Source organism: Antedon bifida, chromosome 2 (assembly GCF_963402885.1).
Source record: "Antedon bifida chromosome 2, ecAntBifi1.1, whole genome shotgun sequence".
In the NCBI taxonomy this organism is placed as follows: domain Eukaryota; kingdom Metazoa; phylum Echinodermata; class Crinoidea; order Comatulida; family Antedonidae; genus Antedon; species Antedon bifida.
The window spans coordinates 15,883,085-15,901,071 of record NC_136227.1 but is presented as its reverse complement, the minus strand read 5'-3'; the positions used below and the strand labels follow the sequence as shown (position 1 = coordinate 15,901,071).

General features: G+C 30.7%; 1 protein-coding gene and 1 long non-coding RNA gene across 2 annotated transcripts in view; one reads left to right on the top strand and one right to left on the bottom strand.

The window, feature by feature from the left end:
* The window catches only part of LOC144835066 (uncharacterized), a 397,704-nt gene that overhangs the window by 239,764 nt on the left and 139,953 nt on the right, over positions 1–17,987 (top strand). The window lies entirely within an intron of this gene.
* Positions 7,745–9,212, bottom strand: LOC144835697 (uncharacterized). The gene is made up of 3 exons (XR_013611092.1): positions 9,128–9,212; positions 8,494–8,631; positions 7,745–7,966 (listed from the first exon to the last, which is right to left on the bottom strand). It is a non-coding gene; the product is annotated as an uncharacterized LOC144835697 (long non-coding RNA).

Here is a 17,987-nt window from a genome sequence, read left to right as displayed (position 1 = left end):
ACAATTAAAGGGACAACAAATATATAAAAAAACAGATTTTAATACGTAATAACTGTCTAATTGAGTTGTTATTGCATCAACTTGTTAGCCTTGACCTCCTCTACTTCTTCAGGTCAAAGTTCAATAACATTTTATGCATTTATGCCCTCTACGGCCAATAAGTAACTGGCTTTACGAACGTTATAACACTTGACCTACTTAATTTTTTCAAAATATTTTGGTATGAATCGATCACCCTTGACCTACTCTACCATTTGCCACCCCAGTTCCGCGAACTTTTTTGCGTCTACGCCCTCTAAGGCGAATAAGTAACTGGCTTTTACGAACGTTATAACATTTGACCTACTTAATTTTTTCAAAATATTTTGGTATGGATCGATCACCCTTGACTTACTCTACCATTTGCCACCCTAGTTCCGCGAACTTTTTTGCATCTACGCCCTCTACGGCGAATAAGTAACTGGCTTTACTTGAGCCAAGCCAATGGGTTTTTGGTAGAATTTAACCATTTTATTTTGTCATTTGTCGTTTTTTGACGGAAGTGATTAACTTATTAAAACTACAAAATAACCTACCGTATTTATTCGAATAAACGCCCCGCTTTGAATGACGCCCCGCGTCCTCCATAAAACATCGTTTGAAATCAACGCCCACCCTTCCACCTCATCAAATAATAAACGCCCCGGGGCATTTTTCCCTCAAATAACGCTCCGTTATTATTATTAGGCCTACTCTTCCTAAATAGATCTATCAATATACCTTTTTCAAACAAAGCTTGAAATTTAGGCTTAACGACGGTACACTCATAACATTTGAACAATAAAACCAAATGAAAACAGCAAAGGTCATCTACAAATTACATCTTTCCCAATAAGTTAAATTGGAGGAAGAAAAGACTTTCTATTAGGTTCAGTATTCCGTCGTGGATAAGTGACCAGCTCGGATTTTTTGCGATATGTTTATGAAGGGGTCTGATATAACTACATGAAATTTCATTAGTTTCCTAATTCATTCTTCATTTTCGCTATTACCTTTAATTTTCTGTACTCAATAAATTACTATTTCTATCATAATTACTCGCATCATAACTATCATTACCATTAGTCTATCATAATTACTCGTATCATAACTATCATTACCATTAGTCTATCATAATTACTCGTATCATAACTATCATTACCATTAGCCTATCATAATTACTCGTATCATAACTATCATTACCATTAGTCTATCATAATTACTCGTATCATAACTATCATTACCATTAGTTTATCATAATTACTCGTATCATAACTATCATTACCATTAGTCTATCATAATTACTCGTATCATAACTATCATTACCATTAGTCTACACAATGAAATTACAATTAATGAATAACGGGTTTGAACATTATTGGAAATCTTTCTACGAAGGAACCTCTGAAATGAAATTACATTTGTTATTAGACAATTTATATAATGAAAACGTTGTTCTTGGGGAAATTTTTGACTTGGCTTGTAAAAAATACCTACAAAGTGCCTGGGATACCAGGTTAGATATATATAAGAAATTACCAACATTACCCCAATAATTAGCCTATTTGGCTTTTACATTGATAAACTAGTTTATTTGCTTATCTAACTTCAAATACATATAAACATATATTTGTGTTTATCTCGATTTATGTAAAAATAATCATGATTATGTATTTTTTATACTTTTGACCTATTGTATCTTTATACTGTTATTCAATTGTTTTTTAGTTTTATTTTCTATGCATAAGTTTTTTTTGTTTTTTTGTTGTTTTTTTTGTTTTTTGTTTTTTTGTTTTTTTTTCTGTCAGACATTTTAGCTTATTTAGTTTATACATTGATAGACCAGTTAGATATACCAATAACTAATCATTAAACAAATAAAATCTTGTACTTGCTGTTTGCTATATCTATAATTTCAAATACATATAAACATATATTTGTGCTTATTTCGATTTATGTAGTAATTTTATCATGATTATGTATTATTTATACTGTTCACCTATTGTACCTTTATTCTGTTTTTTGTTTTTTTTGTTTTTGTTTTTTGTTTTTTAGTTTTTTTTTTATTTACTATGTATAAGTATTTTTTTTTTCTGTCAGACATTTTATAAGTAGGCCCTAATGTGTATTTACTACTGACCTATTGCATCGATTTATTGATTTGCTCGTTATACAATTCTTTTTAAGTATCTACTCAAGTGTGCAATTACTACTGTACATTTGTTTTTGTTTTGTTTTTTTTTCCAATGTAAGTTAATTATGTAAGTTTTATCATCATTTACCTTATGTTGTTGTTTATATTTGTATGGACGCACCACCGAAAGGTGTGTGCCACTGATTCGAAAGTGAGTACCAATAAATACTGAATACTGAATAGTCTATCATAATTACTCGTATCATAACTATCATTACCATTAGCCTATCATAATTACTCGTATCATAACTATCATTACCATTAGTCTATCATAATTACTCGTATCATAACTATCATTACCATTAGTCTATCATAATTACTCGTATAATAACTATCATTACCATTAGTCTCTATAGTCATCTTCCGTTTTTATTTCAATAATTAGACAATCAGTATCGGAGCATGTCATTTATTTTCACCTTCAGATTGGTATAAGTAAATGTCATACATTTTCTATTTAATATAGCAATTCCACATATTGGTTTATTTAACTTGATGGTTGTATAATTCATTTGTATAGCAGTGAATCCATCAGGATAATATTATATATTTAAAGTTTTCAAGTTTTGTTTACTTTTTATTTTCATCCTCATTCTCCATATATAATAATAACAATATATTTATTTTAATAGAGTTGTGACGCTTCGACTGATTGGTGTTAAAGAGTTTGTACATTATTGGTAATGTAACTTTAATCAAAAGGCATTCAAAAGGGCAGTTGTTGCGGTCGGTAAGTGTCTCACATAATAGTTCCGTTGTCAATATAGACCACCTCCTTTTTTGTATTTCCATTTGTTGTATTAAGTTGGTAATTATCAAATTCTGCAAACTCACTGGTCTCATCATTAAGCGGTTAACTCCAATCTAAACTTTATATTTATTTAGAGTAGCTTCATCCAGTTTATTATTTATAACATTCATGAGGAATAACTAACTATTTAATGTTGTTGGTTACGATGATTATGACGTATTATCATATTATTGTATATGGTCTACTGAGCAATTTTGTATTACACACCAGTTATCGTGACTTTTTTTTACTCATGATGTTTGCTTACTATTTATCAAGTTCACTTATATAATACGGTCTCATAAAATATTAACAACTGATTCCTATATAATACGGTCTCATAAAATATTAAAAACTGATTCCTATATAATACGGTCTCATAAAATATTAACAACTGATTCCTATATAATACGGTCTCATAAAATATTAACAACTGATTCCTATATAATACGGTCTCATAAAATATTAAAAACTGATTCCTATATAATACGGTCTCATAAAATATTAACAACTGATTCCTATATAATACGGTCTCATAAAATATTAACAACTGATTCCTATATATACGGTCTCATAAAATATTAAAAACTGATTCCTATATAATACGGTCTCATGAAATATTAAAAACTGATTCCTATATAATACGGTCTAATAAAATATTAAAAACTGATTCCTATATAATACGGTCTCATAAAATATTAACAACTGATTCCTATATAATACGGTCTCATAAAATATTAACAACTGATTCCTATATAATACGGTCTAATAAAATATTAACAACTGATTCCTATATAATACGGTCTAATAAAATATTAACAACTGATTCCTATATAATACGGTCTCATAAAATATTAACAACTGATTCCTATATAATACGGTCTCATAAAATATTAACAACTGATTCCTATATAATACGGTCTCATAAAATATTAAAAACTGATTCATATATGATACGGTCTCATAAAATATTAAAAACTGATTCATATATAATACGGTCTCATAATATATTAAAAACTGATTCATATATAATACGGTCTCATAAAATATTAAAAACTGATTTCTATATAATATGGTATCATAAAATATTAGCTGCTGTACAATCATAGAATAAATGGCTTTCATTTTCAATCTAGTTTGCATGTTTTACTTTCTTTTGATTTAATAATTGTTTTGTTTTTGTTTATTTTGTCCATCTCTCTTTTTAGAATATATATATATAAGGGTTGTGAATACATAGGACACATTTCAGCTGAGACTGGGCTAGATAATGAGAGTGTAACCAATCGATTTGTGTGATTCACTAGATGTATCACAATTGAATCCCGACATATAGATGAGTGGAAATAGATGAAAAATAGGCGTTGAGTCGAACAAATTGCAACAGTTTGTTTTTTTGCTGAAACATGCTCAACTATATGTAGATATTATCATATCCAAAATCTACCCTGATCTGCCCATTATAAATTACCTAATTTGCATAAAATCAAAATGGCTGCCATTTGACAATTTTCATCCCAATTATCTCTTAAACCATAAAGAAATTTGTATAAGAATGTATTAAACACGAATATAAACATGACCCCAAAGATTCAGAATAATGTATTTGATTTGTCTTTGGGGTCAAGGTCAAAGGTCATTCCAATACGCCATCTAAAATATGCTAATTATCTCTTAATCAATTAGGTATTTTGAATAAGAATGTACAAGTACAAATATAAACATGACCCTTAAGATTCAGAATATCACATTTGATTTTTCATCTTACCTTGGGGTCACTGGGTCAAAGGTCACAATATAAAAATATTAAAATTATCCTTTAAATCAATTTGCATAGTAGTTTTACAACTACTGTACTAAAAACATAGCATATACAGTACAGACATTGCAGCAGATTGATGTCTGCACACTGCGTCCACACCCCTCCCACCCAGAGATTACTAGGTCAATGATTTTACAAGTACAAATATAAATGTGACCCTAAACATTCAAAATAATGTAAAAAACGTCTGGGAAAAGAGAGTCTATGAAGGCTCACAGTTGAACGATTTTGAATTCTCGCCCTTTGATTGGTTGACGCGAATCAACAGACTTTTTCTCACTTGTACCACCGTAAAGTCACGTTGTCTCTAGAGGGTATTCAGCTGCATGCCTACAGTACAGGCTGAGGTTACACAAACAGGCTACAGCACATTGAAGTTCAAAATTGACCATTTTTAAATGCCATTTTTGAAAGTAGATTAATATTTGTTGGCAAATAATACATTGTTCGAAAAGTACACATGTCTTCTTTCAAATGCTGTGTATACAATTAACTAGTGAAAAATTTATAAAAACACACTTTACCAATACGGAAAAAATACACAACACATTTCTACGAATTAATCACACACCCTAAAATACAACCTAACACAAGCACATTCTGCTATAACAATATTGAAGAACTTAACCAGGAACGCATCGAAAATTTTAGATGCACCGATAAAAGAAATGCAACTAAATTACAACTTAGACAACTGAATACACTGGTAAAAAACCCAGAAATTATAATACAAAAATCAGACAAGAACTTAGGTTTATACATAAACTCTACTAAATGGTATGTACAAGAATACAAAAGACAACTTAACAACGATATATACCAAAAGGTAGATCCTAAAGTAAATGAAAAAGATTATGATTTGTATTTGTAAGTACTGTATTTGAATGTATTAATGAATATGTTAATTTTGCTATTATAAGGTAGTGTAAACTGTTTTTAAGTAACAGTTGCTGTAATGACATTTGAAAAAAACATTAGTTCAGCTTTGTTTTTTTTTGTGCGCTTATAGATGGGTACTGTAAGGTGATGTCATTGTATGTGGGTGATTTTTAATTCAGAGATTTGTTCAAACATTCTAGGTCTACCGTGGTAAAATATTTAGTAATTTATAGAAAGACATTTATGCCGTAAACCATATGCGTAAGAACACCATTTAAGTACTGGTAGTCGTCGGCAGAGGTCGTAGGACACGTGTACGTGTGGGCACAAAAAAGTTTTCAGGAGCCATGACTGTTGACATATTTTGAACTTTAGTTACCGGTAATAATTTATTACATATTTTATGGTGGTAAAGTAAAGCATCAGTGACTGTTGTTCACAGGATAACAATAGGCCATTCCAATACAGGGGCCTAAGCCTATTAATAATTATTAAGCTAGCAAGACAAGAATGAGTTTAGCCTTATAGTAGGCTGTGTAGTAAGTAAGTATGTAGGCTAAAGTTAAGCCCCCGATCCGCCCTCACTAGGGCCTAGCTAGCTAGCTAGCTGAGATTTAGGTACTACCCAGTGGGCAAAAATTGGTTGAATTAACGTTAATTCAACGTTATCTGCAAATGTTGAAATAACGTTGAAAAAGTGGTTGAAAATGAAAGTTTGCCTCAACGTAAATGTCAACGTTGAATCAACATAGAAATTATCAACGTTGAAACAACGTTAAAATAGGTAACATTGAAATAACGTTGAAAAACTGGTTGAAAATGAAAGTTTGCCTCAACGTAAATGTCAACGTTGAATCAACATAGAAATTATCAACGTTGAAACAACGTTAAAATAAGTAACGTTGAAATAACGTTGAAAAAATGGTTGAAAATGAAAGTTTGCCTCAACTTAAATGTCAACGTTGAATCAACATAGAAATTATCAACGTTGAAACAACGTTAAAATAGGTAACGTTAAAATAACGTTGAAAAAATGGTTGAAAATGAAAGTTTGCCTCAACGTAAATGTCAACGTTGAATCAACATAGAAATTATCAACGTTGAAACAACGTTAAAATAGGTAACGTTGAAATAACGTTGAAAAAATGGTTGAAAATGAACGTTTGCCTCAACGTAAATGTCAACGTTGAATCAACATAGAAATTATCAACGTTGAAACAACGTTAAAATAAGTAACGTTGAAATAACGTTGAAAAAATGGTTGAAAATGAAGTTTGCCTCAACAAAAATGTCAACGTTGATTCAACATAGATTATCAACGTTGAAACAACGTCAAAATGTCTACGTTGAAATTATCAATGTTGAAATTATTAACGTTGAAACAACGTAATAATTAAGTTGAAATGAAAATTTGCATCAACGTAAATTTCAACATAGATTTAACGTTGAAATTATCAACGTTGATTCAATGTTGAAATATTAAAGTTAATTCAACATTATCCGCAAACGTTGAAATAACGCTGAAAAACTGTTGAATTAAAGTTTAAATAAAAAAAAATATCAACATTGATCCATTGTAGAGTAATCAACCAAATTCAAGGTAGAAAAAATAACGTTTAATCAACGTATACAGATCAACGTTGATTCAGTGTAAACACATTTTTACCATTGATTCAACATAGAAATTATCAACAATAATTTAACATAGCAATGGTTTAGTTAATAGAAGAACAGCTTATAGTAACAGCTGAAATCTGGCATATTTTCAATGGTAATTGATTTGTTGAATTACTATATCCAATTTGAATCAACGGTTTTAAAGTAGTTGGTAGTAAAGTATACTGTTACGTCCCAAAATCCATCAATAGAGACATTTTATAAATTCTATATCTTACTAATCTTTAATTTCTATAAAAACATAAAATAACATTTAATCAGGTGTCAAATCATCAGGCAAAATCCAAGCAACAATCAAATAATGTACATCCTCACTGACAGTTCTCAGGTACTTATAACCAGTTTGTAATATGTTTGCCAACTAACATGATTGAATAACTATAAATATTGGCTGATTACAGTAAAACACAATTAATACAACACACGTCACAGGTGCCTTGTGCTAATGTTGCAGAAGTCCAAATGAAATGGAAATAACACAATACTGTAATTGCATTGTTCCGATTAGTCAATAAACAGTTGCCTCGATTCCTGTGTTGACATTGTCCTATGCTTTCCAAAAGTGTATAATATCATTTTTCCAAACCTGAAACAAATTCAATCAAGTTACTGTAGTTTTAAACAAAAATAATACAGTAAAAAATTAATTGAAAGATTTATTGTCCCCAAAAAACATGAACAATGAAGATTAATACAATCATACTTTGAATACCTTGCCATTTTTCAATTTTAACAAAGATATTCACTTGCCGTAGAAAATAAACAAAAACAATAAAGATTTCACTTAACAAAAATACAAAATAAACAGTATATTTAACCAAAAACCAATTGTTTGTTTAAATTTTTCAGGTACAAATGCATTTTTTAAAATCTAATTTAAAAAACTCTATAGTGACGGCATATTCAACAAAACATTTAAAAAAAAATTGTTCAGTTCAATTATATCTTTAACACATTGTTCAAAAATCATACTGTACATAAACAAAAATTCAATTCAGAACATCATTTCACACTTACACGTAAAATATGCAATCAATTCAATTTATGTAAATAATATTGGAACACTTTATTAATATTTATTCAATATTAAAGTTAAGAACTATAAATACCAACCTTTTGTATATAAAAATATTGATCATCCATTAGATTTTTCTCGTTTGATTCACATAGAAAAGATTATACATGTACTTCATTATTTTGTACTCTAGCTAGGCATAGGCCTAAGCTAAGGGCCTTAGCTAGGCCTACAATCTGAAATAAAGAAAGCGAGTGAGTTTAAACAAATAGCCGTCCTAGGCTAGCATGTGTTTGTATACTATTAATACTAATAATAGCATTAGCAGCTACTGTAGACAGCCTAGCAAAAAGCTAGCTAGGCCAACTAATTATATATTATAATGTTATATTTATGTATACTTTTGGATAAATAAAGAAAGAATTGAACTAAGGCCTAATACATACCATTTTATAACCATAATAAGTACAGTACTGTAGTTATCCTTGGCAAGGCAAATGTTTGCCCTTGACAGGCATGATACTAAATGCTTTTACTAGGCCTAGGCCTAGCTAGTGAGTGAATTCAGTTCATCAGCAGTTTGGCAGCCTGCCTAGCCTACTACCTAGTCCTATAGCCTAGCTATGCATGTGTGGCCTACTAGACTAGAGGCTAGCTATTGATAAGGGTAAAATAGTCAAGCTCTAAGCTTATAAATTAGTAGATTACAAATAAAAAAGATTGTTTTCCTACCTGAAAACATACTTATTTGACAATTTCAATGATGAGCCTTTTTTTTTCTACACCACTACTAGACCTAGCCAACGTCGAAGTACAGTACACCACTGAAATTACTGACTGATGATACTGATAGACCGGCAGCGATTTTTTTTTCCGTACGAGAGTTCCTCCATCGGTTCGTTTCGGACTCAATCGACTCTTCGGTAAGCCACCGATGCTCACTGATGCGTGACAACAACCACAAGACAAAACGTGAGCAGCTTTTTTGCACGAGTGACAGATTTATACATACTAGGCCTATACTATACTCACTGTAAATATAATAATAAATATTAATAGTAGTACTGAACCTCGTAGTTGTAATAATAGGCCTAGAATTTTAATAATATAATACTGTATAGGCAGCCACAAACCAATGTATGTACCATCAGATTCACAAACAGAAACACACACACACAGCAGCAGCATTTATTTTGTTAGTCGTCACAAGCAAGGCCTAGCTAGCCTAGTAAGCCCTACCTGACGTGTACATGTGCTTCAAAATGTAGTACATTTCCATCTACAGTACTACTTTTTATTTTAATAAAATGAAGTAGTAGGTTAGAAATTATATGTACAGTAACACTAACAGATGTTTTTATCAAGAAAATTACAATTTTCTTCAGGTTTTTAAGTGTAAACATTTGAAAAAAAATGTATACATTACATAGGCCTAGTATTACATGTATTCTTGTAAGTTGTAATGTATAGAAACACATGCTTGCTTATAAAGCGTTTAATATTGTGTTAATTTAATAATTATTGATATCTTGGCTGGTGGAAATTTTGAATTAAAATGAACAAGTTGTTTTTTTTTTTTTAAATTAATTTCAGAAACCATTGACATTTTGTAAAAAAGATCAAATAAATCATGAATATGGAATACAGAATTAAAACCGATCTTCATGATAAGATGATAGTATCACATAAGCTTCCTGGAAAATTTGTTATTATTAAATGTATTTGTAGTCGTGTCAGTACCGTAATTGAATGTTTTTACTTTACATGTATTTTTTATGATTTTCCAAATTACATAATACACATAATAAACAATAATATTAGTTGTAGGCCTATAATTTATTTAAAATACTGCATTGTTAATACAGTAATATATAGTACTCACTAAACACATACGTAATTTGATATAATATTTAGAATTCTTGTTCATTGTTGTTTTCATTAATTGTATGTCTATTGTTAATCACTTTGTTGTACAGTATAAATTTATAATTTGTTAATCTTAGTATACATGGCCTTCATGATCTATAAGAAAAATAAATAAGTCCAAATAAAATATTAGTACATTTCGCAAACTCTCTGTTATTTTTTTTTTCAACGTAGAAAAGTACTTAATTGAAAGAAATGTTTACTCATACAAGAAATTTGATTCAAATAAAATTATTACAAGATGTTATGTACGTATCAGTTATTTTTTGTAATGTATTTTTAGGATTTTAATTGACCTAATTTATTTTAATGATATTCATAATTTGATATATCAATATGATATACTGTAATAGGATTTAGGCTATATTATTTTTAATGTATTTGTTTTATTCTTATAAATATAATGAATATCTATTTTAAGTGGGCCAATACAATTTCTTGAATCTAGACTCTTGGAAAATATAAGTTTTTAATGTTAACGATAAAAAGTATAAAAAACATACACTGTGCATAGGAATTCCTACTGTACATAATCATTTTAAATTCAAAAGTAATACATGGCATAGGCCTACACAAGCTTGGCTAGCCATGGGCTAGCTACAATACCATAAGAGAAAAGAGCCTCTCGTTTGTGACAAAAGGTCGTTCAACTTCAAAAAATAATATCTGATACGGCCTACTATTGGGTCGTAGACCTAGGCCTAAATATCTTTAAAATGCTATTGGGTTCTTAATGTAATTACTAAGTAGGCCTAGTATTTATTAATAAATGTCAATAAAAGTTCGTATAGTGTAGATTCTTTTTAGTTTACTGTTGTGAGAGCCTGTGAAAGTAAGCTCGCGGTTTGTAAACTCAACAGTATTATGTTGTCACGCATCAGTGAGCTGACTTACCGAATACCGAAGAGAGTCGATTGAGGCCGAAACGAACCGATGGAGGAACTCTCGTACGGAAAAAAAAATCGCAGACCGGCAGCCCAGAGACATTTGGTTAGATGAGCTAGGTACCAATATCTGACTATTTAAGTGTGTTGGGGGTCACTTGAAGTCAATGAAAATGGGAGTCTGCCGGGTACCCCCTGCTGCGTCTAGACCGGGGGGACCCCGAAATGTGCTAAAAAATCGGCACCGGTTAGATGAGAGAGATACCACCTAATTTTACCACCACGGGATGCCCATTGGCATCCTTATACCAGTATCACAAACGACAGACTTTTTGTCTGCTGCAATAGGCCCGCCAGACCCTCCGAGGGAGGGCCTAAAATGGGGCTAGCATAGATGAGTGAGGTACCACTCAAAATTAATGCCAAATGAACAAGTTGTGTTCATACAATACGAAATGGATAACAACAGACTAATTGTCTGCTGCACCGCAAGTGCCAGACTCCCTAAAGTTAGACTAGAGACCCCCCCCCCCCTCCCCTTCCCCCAACTAGCCCAGCCTAGATATTGTAGATACCACCAGCAACCAATTTTATATGATTTAGCACAATGTAAGCAATACCAAATGACCTATTACAGACTATCTGTACACTGCCTTGGCCCTGGCAGACCCCTCTAAAGTTAGACTAGAGACCCCCCTTTCCCCAACTAGCCCAGCTTAGACATTGTAGATACCACCAGCAACCAATGTTATATGATTTAGCACATTGTAAGCAATACCAAATTACCTATTACAGACTATCTGTACACTGCCTTGGCCCTGGCAGACTCCTCTAAAGTTCGACTAGAGACCCCATTTACCCCAAGTATAGCCTACCTTAGATATTGTAGATACCACCCAGCAGTAAAAAAAAACCCAAAACAACATGTTTAATTGAATAAAGTTTAACTTTAATCGAACTAACACAAAACAATTGAAAATATATCCCATCAATGACGATAAAATGACCATTACCATTCTAAAGGGAAAAATAGTCTAAGAGTTTCACTTAAAACTTATATAAGCCAAATAATAAAAACTTTTCAACGTATGATATGGTTGGAATCTACCTAAAACATATTTTACTGACTAAACGTTGTAGTTTTACAGAAATAGGCCTACTGCACATACAATTTTAAGTAAAAAAAAAACGATGTTGCCCAATGCTTTTTAGAAGAGTATAGTAATAATTTGTAACATAATGTGGTAATTACTATTAACATTTAAACATAATTCTGACCAAACCCAGTAGTATTAAATAAATAACCTAATCAAAGTTTTCTTTTTATTTAAATATTTCTTTATTATATTATATTATACATAATGTAACTGTAAAACTGTAGGCCTAGTTGTAGCCAAATTAGAAGAGTATATTAATATATTTTCAACAAGTACTGTAGCCCAATGTTTATTATAAAAGATTATACTAATTTTTTGTACCTTTTTTAATAGATCAGTACTACATAACTAGCCCAATGCTTATTAGAAGAGTATATTAATCATTATTTTGAACAAAGTTTGTGTATTAAATAAATAACTTTTACAATAAACTGGTTTCCAGAATCGGCATTACCCAAAAACCTTTTTGAAGATGTACCTGTGAGCGTTAGCGAAACCAACGAAGATGATATAAGTTCTGGGCAGGAATGGAGCGATGACACTGACAGTGAACTTGAGATGTTCTGGTTTTAGAAATTAGAAATTTACATACATACATAGTCATAGAGAAAAAAAACAATCTTATAGTTCTCCCGTTATACCGTTTTTATGGTTTTTATTTAATATAAATGTTTATATGTCCATGTCAATACAATTATCCAACTCTTACTAATGCAGCAAGGGCTACAATATAATATTTACTATAACATATACGTTTACATAGTAATATCCAGTATTTCGAGAGAGAAAAAAAATAAATCATCGTTTTGATTTAGCTTTTCGCGCTTTTTTTTGTATCCATGTATTTTGTCACTTTTCAGTAATTTGCCTTTGGATTTATATATATATATATATAAAACAAAAAAATATTTAAATAAAAAGAAAACTTTTATTGTAAAGGTTATTTACTTAATACTACTGGGTTTGGTCAGAATTATATTTAAATGTTAATTATATAGTACATAATAACCACATTATTATTACCACAATATTATTATTATACTCTTCTAAAAAGCATTGGGCAACAGATCATTTTTTTACTTAAAATTGTATAGTATTACAGTAGGCCTATAAATAGTTCAGTATGTTGTACTGTCCCTAGAAAAAAGGTATTTAAAGTTATTTCTGTAAAACTACAGCGTTTAGTCAGTAAAATATGTTTTAGGTAGATTCCAACAATCTATGCATTGAAAAGTATTTATTATTTGGCTTGTATAAGTTTTAAGTGAAACTCTTAAACTATTTTCCCTTTAGAATGGTAATGGTCATTTTATCGTCATTGATGGGATATATTTTCAATTGTTTTGTGTTAGTTCGATTAAAGGTAAACTTTATTCAATAAACTATTGCGTTTTTCCATAATTTAAGGCCAAATCATAATTTTGCGTATAGTTTTGTTTTTCCGTGTAGTACCCTATTTATCTTCATTTCCGTATACGTCCGTAATATTAGGCAGAATTTCGGTAGTAACAAGGAATTATACCGCGCCGATAGCAGAGCAAACCCGGAATTTGATAGGCTTAGTCGTAGTTGCAGGGCATTTTATCATTGTTGAATGTTTTGTTGTTAGCTTAAAGAGTCCCTTGAAAAACAAAAAATGAAGGACGGTTGAGAAGGTGTTTTCACACAGATCGCGAGGAAGTTTTATGATTATGCATACAGAGTAGTAGGAATTAGTCAAAGGGACAATACTTCTTTAATTGTTAAAATTGGTAAAAGAAGTAATGCTGGCGCCAACTAATTCAGCGACCTTTCTACAACCAAAGTATTTCTTTGTAACAACATTTATTTTAAATGGAACGTTACAAAAATAATCCTCCGCTTTATCACTGCATGAATACCTAATAACCAGACAAGGACGTATCTTTGTTACGTTTTACTATCAATCCATTTTCATCACGCAATCAATTTTTCAACAATATAGTAGTATAACAATAACATTTTGATTGAATAGTGAGGAATTAGTTACAGTTTGATTTTGAATAAACCATTATTTTGCATTGAATATCGAAACGTGGCAGGCTATAGGCGCTTGACCTTTGACAAGATCGCCTAAAATTTATAATTTAAATCTACGATACTTTGTATTGTATATTCAGGAATAGCCACTCCATAGTCTCTTTGCTTTTCTTCCTTATATCTTATTCTTATTAACTCAAAATTATTTTTACTAACAAACATTACTATTTATATGCCTAGTGTGTAAACATTATTGACATAATTTCATTAAACATCCACATACAGTACAACTCTTCTTAACAATTTTTTCAATCTTCTATCAACTAAAAGTCGTAGTTAGTCATGCCTCGGGTCACATTCTATGGTCACCGTACAGGTAGGCTACTACATCAGTACTTCTATGAATGGATGACTAGTCGGTGACAATAACGCTAGTTGGTCATACCCAGTACCGTTTTGATTTTACGATCATTCGGGAAACCACCTCACGACGTGTACAACTCTGCATCACGCACATCGTACGCAAGCATTTCATTCTATTACGCACACGCACTAATATCGAACATAGAGTATTTTAAACTAAAACCATACAACGACAAGACATCCACATATAGCCACTCCATAGATATAGATGTATAGAGTTGTACAATAGTGTATGCAATATATTAAATTAAAAATAATTGTCCGTATAGTTCTGTATTTCCGATGCCTGTAGTACCCTTTATCTTCACTTCCGTACGTCCGTAAATATTAGGCCGAATTTCCGTAGTAATAATAGAGTGTGGTTTAAACAACACCGTTGTAAAGTTTATAGTGGATAAATAAAAATGAATTTTGGAAATTGTGGTTTTAACATCTGACTTTATTTAGCATTTAGCCTAATTCAAAATAATACAATTCAACGTTTTGCTCAATATATTTTTAAAATTATTAATTGATAATAAATTTACATTAATTGAGTACAGTTATTAGAATGTATTAAAGTACCTTAATCGGGGACTTCCCCGTGACGTTTGCATTGAACGAAAAAAAATGTTATCCTATATTGTTAGTCGCGTATGTTTACTACCGGTGGAATATTATAGTCTACAATCCTCTGTTTGCTATAGCGCACTATAGAGTGAGTGACATTTCCGGCGAACTAGAGGTGCAATTTATCATGAATTTTACGTGCGAGAGTATCATTTGCGGCCATCTAGGGGTGTTATTTAACAAATTGCTCGCTCAAATACTCAGTGTTGGAGTCTTTGGGCAACCCTCTTAAAATAGTCCTGCGACCGCCCCTGTAATAAGGGCGGGTCTCTAGTCTAACTTTAGGGTGTCTGGTACTTGCGGTGCAGCAGACAATTAGTCTGTTGTTATCCATTTAGTATTGTATGAACACAACTTGTTCATTTGGCAATAATTTTGAGTGGTACCTCACTCATCTATGCTAGCCCCATTTTAGGCCCTCCCTCGGGGGGTCTGGCGGGCCTATTGCAGCAGACAAAAAGTCTGTCGTTTGTGATACTGGTATAAGGATGCCAATGGGCATCTCATGGTGGTAAAATTAGGTGGTATCTCTCTCATCTAACCGGTGCCGATTTTTTAGCACCTTTCGGAGTCCCCTCGGTCTAGACGCAGCAGGGGGTACCCGACAGACTCCCATTTTCATTGACTTCAAGTGACCCCCAACACACTTAAATAGTCAGATATTGGTACCTAGCTCATCTAACCAAATGTCTCTGGGCTGCCTGTCTATGACACCAGTTTCAAAATTTTATCAAAACGAAACTAACCAATGACAAGCTCGTATCTAATGAAATTTGATCTTGCATGACAGCATCATTCAATTTTCAACACAACTTCTAGCTAGAACATTTTTGTATTATACAGAGACAATAATATTTGCCAATCTAAAATTCCTAAATAATCAAGCTACATCATACATTTATTGTTTTACAATAAAGGAGGATAAAAAAAACGCCAACTGAAATCTAATGTTAATTTAACGTTGAAACATCAATGGCAACGTACTTAAACACATATTATTTAATATTAACGTTAAAAACATGTCATTTTAACCAAAGTATTAAATAGAATTTAACTTTAATTTAACGTTTAATTAACATTGAAAAACAAAAATAATAATTGTTTGAAAAAACAACATAATTTCATTTGAAAATGACAACTGGATTTCAACGTTAAAATAACGTTGGAATAACATTGAAAAACAAAAATAGTAATTGTTTGAAAAAAATTACTAGTTAGAAATACAATGTTATTTCAACGTTTGATCAACATTGATAAATTAACGTAAATTACTAGTTAGAAAGACAATTTTATTATAACGTTGGATCAACATTGATAAATTAACGTAAATTACTAGTTGAAAATACAATGTTATTTCAACATTGGATCAACTTTGATAAATTAACGTAAATTACTAATTAGAAAGACAATGTTATTTCAACGTTGGATCAACATTGATAAATTAACGTAAATTTCTAGTTAAAAATACAATGTTATTTCAACGTTGGATCAACATTGATAAATTAACGCAAATTACTAGTTAAAAATACAATGTTATTTCAACGTTGGATCAACATTGATAAATTAACGTAAATTTCTTGTTAAAAATACAATGTTATTTCAACGTTGGATCAATATTGATATATTAACGTAAATTTATAGTTATAAAGACAATGTTATTCCAACGTTGTATCAACATTGATAAATTAACGTAAATTACTAGTTAAAAATACAATGTTATTTCAACGTTGGATCAACATTGATAAATTAACGTAAATTACTAGTTAGAAAGACAATGTTATTTCAACGTTGGATCAACATTGATAAATTAACGTATATTTCTTGTTAAAAATACAATGTTATTTCAACGTTGGATCAACATTGATAAATTAACGTAAATTTCTAGTTAAAAATACAATGTTATTTCAACATTGGATCAACATTGATAAATTAACGTAAATTACTAGTTAAAAATACAATGTGATTTTAACGTTGGATCAACATTGATAAATTAACGTAAATTACTAGTTAGAAAGACAATGTGATTTTAACGTTGGATCAACATTGATAAATTAACTTAAATTACTAGTTAGAAAGACAATGTTATTTCAACGTTGGATCAACATTGATAATAACACGTAAATGACTAGTTAGAAGGACGATGTTATTTCAACGTTGGATCAACATTGATAATAAAACGTAAATTTCTAGTTAAAAATACAATGTTATTTCAACGTTGGATCAACATTGATAAATTAACGTAAATTTCTAGTTAAAAATACAATGTTATTTCAACGTTGGATCAACATTGATAAATTAACGTAAATTACTAGTTAGAAAGACAATGTTATTTCAACGTTGGATCAACATTGATAAATTAACGTAAATTACTAGTTAAAAATACAATGTGATTTTAACGTTGGATCAACATTGATAAATTAACGTAAATTACTAGTTAGAAAGACAATGTTATATCAACGTTAAATCAACATTGATAAATTAACGTAAATTACTAGTTAGAAGGACAATGTTATTTTAACGTTGGATCAACATTGATAAATTAACGTAAATTTCTAGTTAAAAATACAATGTTATTTCAACGTTGGATCAACATTT